The sequence below is a fragment of the Ambystoma mexicanum genome, chromosome 9 (assembly GCF_040938575.1).
Source record: "Ambystoma mexicanum isolate Mex_15411 chromosome 9, UKY_AmexF1_1, whole genome shotgun sequence".
Taxonomy (NCBI): domain Eukaryota; kingdom Metazoa; phylum Chordata; class Amphibia; order Caudata; family Ambystomatidae; genus Ambystoma; species Ambystoma mexicanum.
In genome coordinates this window covers 1,338,071,710-1,338,084,409 of record NC_090931.1, presented here as the reverse complement: position 1 = coordinate 1,338,084,409, position 12,700 = coordinate 1,338,071,710, and positions in this window count along the sequence as shown.

Sequence of the window (12,700 nt, the reverse complement as noted above, 5' to 3'; positions counted from 1 at the left end):
TAGCCTGGAAAAGGCCGTAGGTAAATCAGGCCCCCAACATCAAAATAATGTAGGTATCCTTTGGGACTCCATGGAATGGTAATGTACTGCCCTTTTCGTCACCTGTAATATCCCGGTCAGTGTGCTGGTAACCCGGACGGAATTACCGGCAGGATACCAGCAAACATCTAATGACCCCCATATTCTTGCACATTGACATTGCTACTGAAATGTTTTGCTTGAACACCCCTGCTTATCAACCCAGAGTGCTTTTTCTTATCAAAGTCTGTATTATATGTGTTTCCTTTAGAGAGGTGGGTATTTAGTGTTTTAGTTAGTTGTGTTCATTGATTGTTTTTATAAAAGTCCCTCTTTTCAAAGAACCTTGAATGGACATTTGTTTTTTCTGGTAGCAACAAACTATTGTTTCAAACCTATTAGCTCAAACCCATCTTGAAGGTATAGCCTGTCGTCTGTCCACGTTACAAAGGGAGGTAAAGAGGTATATCTGCCGGGCTGTGCCTGTTTCACCTTTATGATTGGGATTGCTGCTGGATTACAGACAGTGTGTGGATGAGTAAATGCGGTTTACCCGCTACCCATCCCAGTACTCCTGCAGAGAAATGTTGTCACACTCAAGGTCTCCAATGTCCCACCTTCCTCGCGTCACCAGTCTTGTTCCCTGCTGGCCTACTCTCCTCTGCCCCTTAGGCTTGCAAACTAGGCACCCCTTTTTACAGTAATCTCAACCTGCGCCACTTCATCACTTTCAGCACGACAGAAGCACAAATTTAGCTACTGAATATACGAAAATGTGCCCCCTCCTTACTTACAGCCACACAAGCTCTTATCCTAACCCAGTAATCAGTAGCCTAGACTACTGGGCCTGCCTCCTTCTTGACTTCCCCATTCTCCTTCTCCCGGCTTGAGAAAGTTCTTAACTTTTCCACCCTTACCATCTACAATCTCCCCCACTTCGAAAAAACTGCTTTCATGCTGAATGGCTTTCTATGAAACACCAATCCCTTTTCAAGTTCCTTCTATTTGTGTTGAAATCTTCCACTGCCTTCAATCATATTTCTCTTACCTCTTGCGCCTGTCGCTACCACCTTTTCAACATTCGTAAAGTCCACTCCTCTCTCACCTTCCACGCCACTAAACTTTGAATCTCCTTGCTCATTTTCTCTCGCCTCTTCTATTGTTCTTCTATCCTCTTTGGACTCCCTGCATCTCAATTCACCCCCCTCACATCCCTCTACCACTCTGCCATCCATACCATCTGTCTCCTTGCTCCTCACGACTCCATTTCTTTCTTGCTTTCTTACCTTGGTTGGCTTCCCTTTCAAACCCAACTTAAATTTCATTTCCTCTGTCTTGTCTTTTAATCTCTTCATGATCTTACTCCCCCTTATCTCTCCTGTCTCCTTTCATTCTACAGCCGTTCACGCTCCCTCTGATCTGCCGATCTCTTAATACTCACTGTTCCCCCTTCCCCATGTGCCTCTTCTCGCTTCTGCTCCTTTCAGCTCATGGCCCCCCTGCACTAGAACTCCCTAACTCTCTCTATCCGCTCCATGCCCACCTTTTCCTCCTTCGGTGCTTCCTTGAAATCTCTCCTTCTCCATTCCCCACCCTGACACCCCTATACCCTCCTCTCACCTATCTCTCTCCTCCCTCACATCTTCCCTACTCACCTCTTCCTTCCTCCTCCATTTCCTCTTACCCTTACCTCCCCCTCCTCGCATCTTCACCCTATACCCATTCTGTCTCCCCCCTCCTTTCCCTTCCTCACCCCCCCCCCTTCTCTTGTTTACCTTCACAGGTTAATTGCTCTACTCACTGTTTTGTTGGTTTGATTCATTTCTTGTAAATTGCTTCTACTGTTATAATCTTCTATGTATCTTGTTGTTATAATGTAAAGCGCTTTGGAGTAAAGCGCTATATAATCACAATAAATAAAATACAAATACAAACCTCCCTACCTTGCTAACACTATCTCCAGGAACACTCCACCATGTACCCTTTGCTCTAGTTCTATGAACAATCTCTACGTTCCCCACCCATCCTGCACCTCCTCCTGCTTCCATTCCTTTGCCCTCCTTGCCCCTCTGCATTGGGATGCCCTCCTTCCCACATCAAAAGGGAAACTACAATCCACTCCTTCAAATCCTTTCCGAAGCTTCACCTCCTCAACATTGTAGGTGCACCCTCTACTTACTCCCACAGCACCCCCTCTTTTACCTACTTGCACACCTCGTCATTCTATTTTGTACAGTCACCCAGTCTTGTCATTATTGATCAGACACCTATAGGCCTTCAGCATTCCCTGGATTCACTGGCTGCCTATATGAAAAGCCATGACCTATCTATCAATTCACAAAAGTCCAAGATTGTGATGTGTCCTAAGGGTAAAAAGGATAGGTCCTTTATGTGGATGATCAACGGGGAAGCACTGGATACAGTGGACCAGTATTTGTACTTGGGGTTTACTATATATAGAGGACCAAAGTCTGTAATGCATTTAGACCACCTAAATAAGAAATATATTTATTTATTTATTTATTTTAATTCTTATAAAGCGCCAACATGGCCATAGGCCTCAGGGCGCACATAGAAACTTAACAGGACAGACAAACATATAGAGAAGCCTGTATAGAGCAGAGAAGGAGCAAGGTCAAGGAGTTATTCCATGTTGAACAAGTGAGTTTTTATGGCGCGTTTGAATACGGAGTAGTTCTGAACCTGCAGCATCTGGGCTGGAAGTTTGTTCTAGAGCAGGGGTCCCTGTGCATCAAGAGTTGTGCCACCAAATTTAGCTGCCCTAATTTTGGGCTGTTTGAGAATGATGGCCAAGGATGACCAAAGGTTCCTAATGTTTGGCTTAATGCTTATACGGTCTGACAGGTAGGTGGGACTGCTGAGACTGAGGCATTTATGAGTCGTGGTTAGTATCTTGTGGGTTATCCGGTGTTTAATGGGGAGCCAATGACGTTTTTTCCTGAAGGTGGAAATGTGTGTGCGACGGGACTGAATGAAGATATTGCGCACAGCATTATTCTGTGCCACTTGTAATGATTGGATGTTGAGAGCTGTGGTGCCCGCTAGGAGGCTGTTACAGTAATCCAATCTAGAATTGATTAGTGCGGTAGAAATAAGAGCGCAGTTCTCTTGTGATATGAATGGGCGAATATACCCTATTCTCTTATTTATGAGACCACAACTTGATTTGATGCTGGAGACGTGAAGTTTCATTGAGAGATCTTCGTCAAGAACAACTCCCAATGTCTTAACCTTCTTCTGAACGAGAATGGTGTTATCAGCAATATGGAAGCTAGCATAGTCGGGATCTAGTTTCACCCTAGTGTTTTTAGATGCCACAATGAGAATTTCAGTTTTTTTATCATTGAGGGCAAGAGAATTGCAGGCCATCCAGTCTTGTATAGCTTTGTATATTTTGTTGATGGTTGCAGAATCGCTGCTATAAAGGCCACTCAGCTGTATAACCACTTGAATATCATCGGCGTAGTTCGTATATTGCACGCCTAGTTTGTTTAAGAGGTCAAGAAGAGGACGAATGTATAGATTGAAAAGCAAGGGCGATAGACAGGAGCCCTGCGGAACTCCGCATGTCTGAGAAATTGGAGGAGATTGGCTATCGCCCACGCAAACCCTTACCATTCTGGGACCCAGAAAGGAGGCAATCCATCTGGATGCATTTGCGGAGCACTTGGCGACCTCGCCGAGCCTTGACACCAGTAAGCTGTGATCAACTAGGTCGAAGGCTGCGGAGAGGTCAAGTAACATGAGCAGGGCAGCTTGAGTATTATCAGCTATGCTAGCTAAGGTAGATTTGAGATCTAGCATAGCTGTCTCAGTCCCATGACGTGCCCTATAGCCCGACTGACGGGTGCCCTGGATATTGTATTTTTCGACATGGGCCTGTTGCTGTAAATAGGCCAATTTATCAATTATTTTGAGAACATAAGGCACGTTGGTAATAGGCCTGTAGTTGTCATTGTTCGCTGGATCGAGGTTCTCCTTTTTCAGTAAGGGTGTTATCCATGCCGACTTTAACAGTTCCGGCACCAGACCCTCATCAAAAGAGAGGTTTACCAATTTAGTGATCCATGGAACCAGAGTTTCTAAAGACTTTTTAAGAGTACTTGTAGGACAGTCGTCGTCGGGATATACATCGCCCAAACGAGAAGATTTAATGCCAAATATGGTCGGTTTTGCCTGTCACATTTAATAAAATATCATAGAGCTAAAGCTCTTCCAGCTTTGCTGTACGATACTGATATTGTTTTTACAATTAAAGATACAGCTTGGCAGGCACTTAAAGGTTTGATATGGTGTCAAGTGTTGAGAATTCCTAATGGCGTGCCAATTCCAAGACTTGGACTTCTCTCCATGGCGGCCCGTATTAAATGAAAAGTGTTGGCTTTTTATGGGAAAATCCTGGATACCCCCTAACAAATCACTGTTTGGACGTTTACATGCCTTCATGGTTAATGAAAGCGCTATCCCTTTTTCTAAATGGATAAGAGAGTGTGAAGTTTGACAAGTCTAGAGTTATCTAAGGAGAGACTTTCATTAGGACAGCCCACAAAGCAAAAAAGGCCTTGTGGGCACAGGCTGGTGTATGATCAGAAAAGCTGTGGGGAGTTATCCCTTGCATAACGATCTGCTTCACCATGATATACCCTTGTATAGGCCGGAAATGTATATCACGAAATTCCCTTATTCAAAATGGAGACGTCGGTATTTGAGATTTCAAATGAATTTGTATCCACATTGGAGGTTTTGGGGGCACGCTCTGATATGACAGGGGAAATCAGAATATGTAGGTATTGTAAAGGTGGAGGGGTAGTTGAAACTCTAGAGCACCTTTTAACTGAATGCCCGACAACCCTCTTGATTAGGCACGAGCACTTTAATAGGTTTCTTCAAGGGAGAAGATGAAATGATCAAACACTCATTTGGAATGACATCTTAGCTGGAAATCAAGTGTCTTAGATACTGGAGACATTAAGATATATAGAGGAAATGTTAGTGGGCAAGGATATGTTTTAAAGCATAATGAATTGTAGTTATTTTATGTGTGATGTATTTTATATCGGTATTGGGGTGCAGTGAATATTTGTATTTTTGGATATCTATTTATTGTTATGTTTATAGATGATAAAGTGTAAGTTTCTTTTTGTTGAAACCATTTGCACAATAGAAAATCCCAAAATAAAACAGACACCCATTATGCAATCACTTCTTGTGTCTACAGCCTATAATTTGTCTGTAATGTCCCTCGCCTATGTTCCATCATTTCATAATCACCAAGTGGTAAACCGTTCCACTACTCATCCTTCTATCCGTTCCACTACTCATCCTTCTATTGCCCGGCTCCTGATTCTGGACCGTTCCACTACTCATCCTTCTATTGCACGGCTCCTGATTCTGGACCGTTCCACTACTCATCCTTCTATTGAACGGCTCCTGATTCTGGACCGTTCCACTACTCATCCTTCTATTGCACGGCTCCTGATTCTGGACCGTTCGACTACTCATCCTTCTATTGCACAGCTCCTGATTCTGGACCGTTCCACTACTCATCCTTCTATTGCACGGCTCCTGATTCTGGACCGTTCCACTACTCATCCTTCTATTGCACGGCTCCTGATTCTGGACCGTTCCACTACTCATCCTTCTATTGCACGGCTCCTGATTCTGGACTGCACTGTTGTGTGTGAGTTCCTTTTGTGAAGTATTTGTGGGTGAAACATCTTGTTATGCAAAGTAACAATATTACAGTTCTGTAACCTTTTGTGGTCACTTGGGATATGTTATTACAAACTCTGCTTTTAGAGGAACCTCTATTTATTACGCTGCATTTCCCCCACATGAGTATTTGCACTACATATTGGTCTAGGTTTGAGAGAAAATTAGACAAGCAACCTCCTACTGGCATGTGGAGGAGCTGCCCCAGGGGAAACATACAGTAATGCATTTGGTGGGGCTGCAGTGGTAGCAGAGCTGTTTGGGATGTGTCTACTGGTTCTTCGACCTCAGGCTTTACTCCAAAAGGGTCATAGGAAACCAGCCCCTCCCCTGATTGTCCAACGTCTTCTCCTCAGAGAAGAATATGAGCAAGGTTTAGCTGAATCTTTCAGAGGGTGGGGCGTTTTTTGATCCTCTGTGGGCTTTTCCATAAGTTCCTCCAGCTGCGGAGAGCTTGTGTTACAGACTTGATGGTCGTGCAGAGTAAGGATACCTCCGTCCCCAAGTACCGCACAGACAACACCAGAAATACTGCCTGTGTGGTCTTTGAGGCCACAGGTGAAGTGGTTCGTAGGCCTGGACTCGGAAACCGCCGGAAAAGGACCCCTAGAACGCTGTAAGGCAATAGGTTATAGGATAAGCACAAAGCAGTTGGCAAGAGTAGAACCCCAGGGAAATGATCCTAAATGGCTTACCTAATGTGTTGGCAAAGATGTCCAATAACAGCAGGGAGGCGTTGGGAATTCCCCAAGTGATTGAGGGCAGATGGTGGGTATGCAGAGAGGCAAGCGCCCAGCGTGAAGGCCAGAGGCCATGAATCCAGGACAAGAAACACATCCGTGAGGCAAACCAGGGACAGTCCAAGGGTCAGGCAGCGAGAAAACCAACAGTTCCAAAACGAGGTAACAAGGGGCAAAGGCACTAGGAATCCAATGTAGTAAGGTAGTCCGGCAACTGGTGATCCAAAGTCAATACTTGGGCAAGGCAAAGGCAATCCGTGGTACAGAAAACGTGGTCGAGAAAAATCCGTAGTGTCAACAATGAAACGAGCGTCACGGAATCCAGGTGGAAACAGCTGTGAAGCGACACTCATTGACTTCCGGACACTTTTATCCAAGGAGGGCGTATCACGTGATGGGGATGACAGAGATCACGTGATACGGAAGTATTGCTGCAATGGAAATGGAGAGTCACGTGACGCGTGACGCGCGGATCCTCCGAGGTCCATTCAGGGCACCCTGGTGACATGGAAGCCTCCAGTGTAGCTGCCAGGAGCGGGAGGGAAGGTAAGTGCCAGGTGTATGGGAAAACCCCCGGGTATGATGACTGAATGGGCGCCTGAATATGCGTGCAATCAGGTGTGTATGTGAGCGTGTGGGACGGCAAGAGGCCGAGGGTGGGGGCGTGGCAACCGCGGAGGGGTTGTTAGGTGTAGGAGACGTAACAGCTTGGGACCCATGAACTGGAGCTGAAGCGCCTGGCCCTTCTGAGTCGTGTTTGATTATAAACATGCCTCCTAGCCGGTACTGACACTGAAGCCTCTGCAGATGCACAAAGGGCCTTCAAAGTAATATCTGATAAGAATTTTGGTTGCAGCTCCATTGTTGCCAAAAAATTCGGATAAATCGACCTCTTTCTGGGGTGACTCGAATAGTTTTGGAAACAGACATTGCAGCTGTGTAAGTCGCAATGGTTTCTGTACTAATTCTGAAATGTACCCTTGACTGACATCTCCTCGGGGCATAATCCACCTTTCAATCCATCGGGGCAGCTAAGGTTGCCTCCTGTGAAGCTGTGGAACCTTGACGCGCGAGACTGACCGTTAATGAGTCCACCTCGACTGTTGGAGGGAATTCGTCTTTGAATCTGTATAATGCACACCTGTTTTATAAGAATCTAGGGAAAGTGACTATTTCTCCACGCTTGTATTCGTTACCCAGTATTTTCCTGACTGCCATTTGCAGAGATGGAGTGTTAGAATCTGGCACACGATGATGTCTAAAGAAGTATGCTGTCAAGGGTTCAGGTGGTGCTGGAAAACATGAAAACCTCACGAAATGGATGCAGGCTCTCCGCACCTTTCCTCCAACCTTCAGGCTCAGGCAAGAATGCCTCTACCTCCTTTCTTGGACACTTCTCTGAAATTCCATCAGGGCAGCAGTGATAGACTGATTAATGACCTCCTGCTACTTATCATGGATCAGCAGAGTTATATTGGGAGGCATTATTGTTCTGGAGTGGCCTGAGTCACCCCCTCTGCTTCCCGTTTTGCAATGTTGGCGTTTCTCGGCATGCTTCAGCGCAGGGGCGTTGCTAGGGGGGGGCTAAGGGGGCTATAGCCCCTGATCTTTTGGTTGTAGCCCCGGATAGAATCTCAGGAGCTACAGCCAAAAGACTAGCTAGCCCCCAGTCCCAACAGTTCCGACATCAGTTTAGCCCCGGGTCTTTTCCAGACCTAGCAACTCAGCGGTTCTGTGTTCTGCAGTTTGCTGCTTCCCCACCTGCTTGAAACCAACGCACCGAGGGAATTCTTTAAAAAGAAAATAAAACAGGGTTGCCAGGTTACCGAGTTGCTCATCTCCATGGTGACTGACCTGCATTCAGGAACAGAGGATCTTGTGTGTTATGCCCGCCACTGCTGCACAGCTGAATAATGTGTGCTAAAGCAATGACTAATTGCAACACAATACCCGCACCTGCGGGGCATGAGTGTCACTAGGGGAATGCACCCTCCGGTACGGTATGGAAGCTTTATACGTAACTCTGCTCTCTCCCGCTCAGAAATGGGTTTCCAGGGGAAACATTAAAACAAAGAGCTAGTTGTGGGCAGGCGAGTGGACTTATGAATTTCCGGGGGGAGGGCGGGGGCAAATATAAAGAAGTAACATCACTGGCACTTATATGCCTGCATTTGCACATAGTTGCCAACTTGGTGCAAGGGGGTGGGGCGCAGAACAGTGGAAACATTGTCTAGCATGCACTGCATATACTAAAGTCAAGCAAGAAGGAGATTTAAGCCTCCCAGTTGCATTCCAGTAAGCCATCACTGCCTCTTCTCCAGCCCGCTATCATCATCCAGGGTGGAGCAGCCCTCAAAGGGCAGAGCAACACGACTAGGATGGGAGAACGACATGCTCGCTAAACAGAAGGTACAGTTGCAAGGTGGAGTACCACCACCAACAAAACATTCCCAATTCCGGGGAAAACAACAAGTAAAGAAGTTTCCTCATTATAAAGGGCAACACTGCTTTGTCACAATCTACATCATACCCTTTATACCGCAGCATGACCATCACCCCAAAGGTAGTCTACATGCCCACCGGAAGCTATGGCAGGTTTTCCACTAGACTGTATTGCTGTACCAGAAGGACCCCCTGGAAGTTAGGTCACTGCACTCTGGTGCAAGAGAAACTACTAACCCTGAAAACCAGGCAGACTTTTGGACAGCAATATTGTATTGGGTCTACCTTCTGTGTGAATACATTTATTATGCTTTTTACCCATATGTTGTGTTTTTGATTAACATTACTAAAGCCACATGACAACATGTAATCCTTATTGGAACATGTTAAGCCAAAAGAATATCTTTGTGGCTTTCATTTTTACATACCGAATGGTAAACTATAAATCCCAGCATGCAAGGTAATGTCAACCTGAAAAATCTATTTAAGCCCACTATACTAAGACATGTAATAAAAGAAGGTGTGTAATAAATAAACATAGATATGCAGATTCTTTTTCACAAACCTCCGGCTCGTTGTTAACCATGATGCTGAAAACATTTTATTAGTGACATAAAGCGACTTTATTTTTTCGCATCCCAAGATAGTCTTTAAATGGATGCTTTGTGTTGCTCTCTTTAGATATCACAGATTTGCAAGGTAACGGGTGCTCTGGGAGCTCTTTGTGTTGGAAACTGGAAATGTTTCATCATGCATATGAAAGGCAATGACTGCAACAAACAAATGTGTTTACAATTGCAACCTGAGCACCTGACTGTGATGGACGCAGGAGTGATGATATCACCTGCACAAGGGACAACTACTTTAATGAAGCAAGCAGGAAGTGAAACGAGAGAGTAGAAAAGATAGGAACAAGGTGAAAGAGCGAGGGAGAGAGGCAGAGAGGGAGCTGTATATAAAGGGAACCCACGGGAATACCTGAATGGAGCACTGGCGGTAGTAACAAATGGCCCCACAGAGAGGCCAGGCTCCCAACCAGGTTCAGAGAGACTAACTGAACTATACGACTTTGAGGACAGTCTGCAGAGGGACAAATGTTTTATACTGATCTTGGGGGAGATTAAGTGAGATCAGGAAATGAGAGAAGGTGCATGGGGGCACTAACGGAGATGAAGACCTGTGCTCCGGACCAGAGAAGTCATGCTCCATGCCATGGCAGAGACAACATACATACTGCATTTAACTTTTCAGCTACTTGCACTTTGTTGAAACAAGAATAAATACAAAAATTGAAAATCTGAAGATGTGACTCTTCATTATTCATCCGCTCAAGAACACCACAATTGCCTTCTCATACATGGCAGGAGTAAACATGAAATCTCCAGCTGCGAGTTGGAGGGGGTGTACTCTGCCATGAAAGGACGACAATTGTACTACACTTTGTCAAAAGCACTGGCTACAGCTGCAAGATTGTCTTGGCTACGAGGCTAAATGGCGGTTTCGGAAACGTTCCATCATGCATATGATTGAGATAGGTAGGTAGACCCTGGCCAATTGGCATGGGGGCGGATTATCCTGATGTGATTGGACAGTGCCCATTGGCAGGTTTTGCAGGAGGCCGAACAGCGGGGGCAGATATTCCCTGGTGCAATGAAGGGACAAGTGTTGCCTGGGGTCAGATTATAGGGGTAGGTAACGCCCTCTTGGGGTGGACGAGGGCAAAGACTCCCTTGACAGATAGTATCATGGCAAGGATTTCCGGGGCAGATAGCACAGCAGCAGATGTTCTCAGGTGGAATATATTGGGCACAGGTATTTCCTGGGCAGATATCACGAGGACAGGTACTCCAGCTGCAACTATCACAGGGTACTGACTCCTGGATTACAGGAGGAGTTTCCACAGTGGCCGGTACTACATGAGGAGGAAACATACGAGCCTGTGTTCACCCCTGTGGCAGATATGGGGCAGGCAGCCCCTTGGCAGGGGCTGCAGGACATGGATGCATTGTAATTGGAAACATGATGGAATACACATGCACCCAGAGGAGTGAAAGGGACAGTGTTGTGAAAGTGAGAGACTGAAACCAAGATGGGACACACTGTGTGCGAAAACAGTGAGCATGCACATTTAGCAAACTATTGAAAGACAAAGGAATTCTAACAAAGCGAAAATCAACGTTCACTGGGGAGTACACGTGTAAATGTAATTAAATTGTGGGAAAGGGGAATTATGAAAAAGACGGGGCATCAACTAAGAAATAAGATGAACGCAGGCTATCATAGGTGACAGTGATTATAAATGTGTTCCCACAAACACGTGCTGAGCCTCTGACTGCCATAAAAAAATGCATCTGCATCACAATTCTTAATGCAACCTTCACGACCTGCAGCATAGCCACCACGGACGCGAGAGTCTGGATGCAGGGGCGGAGCCAGCCTCAAAATTGAGGGGGGGCTGGAGGGCAGTTTTGAAAACTGTTAGTGAGATGGGACATTACACCTATAGCCCTACTGATGACCATTTTAGCCCCCTCCTACCGTCCCCTCCCCAATCCCAGGAGGCCGAGTAGATATTATGGTTTCCTTTGGCCCATTACATTCATCTTTCACTCCAACTCACCAGAGGTGTAGCCATGATTCTGTAACAAGTGGGGCCTGGAGCTAATGTAGTAGGGCCCACACCAAGAAGAGCCAGGAGAAGGAAGGTCACTTGTTCTGCTCCCAGCCAAATGCACAGGAGTGACAGAGTAGTGAGAGTAGTGAGGGAGGGCAAACCAATCAAGGGGGGGTTGTCCACTTGACAAAAGTTTTTAAATAATAGGTTAAAATAGTGAATTTTTCAGTACACTTTCTGTGAAACATTAGGTAAAAAGCCACACAGATTACAATCGGTTTTGTAGGGTAAGAAATAAAAAGTCCAGTAGATGCCAAGCCACCAACAAGGCACAGCAGCATTTTCAAACACATTTTCATAATGCCGTTGCCCAGTATTCTGCAAGTGTAAAAAAGCATGTTCATATCAATTGTGCGCACACATGTCCATTCTGGTGCACCTATATATGCCACTATTCCCACATAGGAAAATACTCATGTTTGCTTTGTCCATAATGCCAGTAACGATACTATAACAAAGCATGTTTATGCTAGCTCTCCCAATACATGCCAGTATCCCCATGCAATACCATACTCCTGTTGCCTTTGCCTTAATGCCAGTGAAACAAAGCCATGCCACAGTAAGAAAATATATCCTTGCTGACTACACAAATCCCCCACTCCCCATATAAGAATGGTGCACTTACTCCCTAACGGCAGTAAAAAATGTCATGCCATAGTAAAATAAAACATAGCCTTGCATGCAGCACGAATGCCCCCACCCCAATATAAGAATACTTATGTTGGCTTTGGCCTTAACACCAGTAATCAAGTGCAATGCCATAGTAAGAAAACATGCTCTTGCTGGCTGGCAGGTAAGATAGCTCAGCAGGCTGAGCGCATGCTGTTGTATTCCGAGCGTGATTAGCAGGTTCAAATCCTGGCAGGGCCAATTTAGCCTTTCATGCTTCAAGGTTACTTCCATGATCCCTACCCTCCTCTATGGACCTTGTACTATTATGTTGCTTTTGCACCTTGTTACCTCTCTCTTACTCTGTACTGTACTGTTTTCTCTGCTCACCAAGTTGTACCAGTGCTGTGATATGGGTTTGGGCGCTGTCAATAAATGCAATAAATAAATAAAGCTCATTAAATGAGTGCAAACTTCGGCTGGA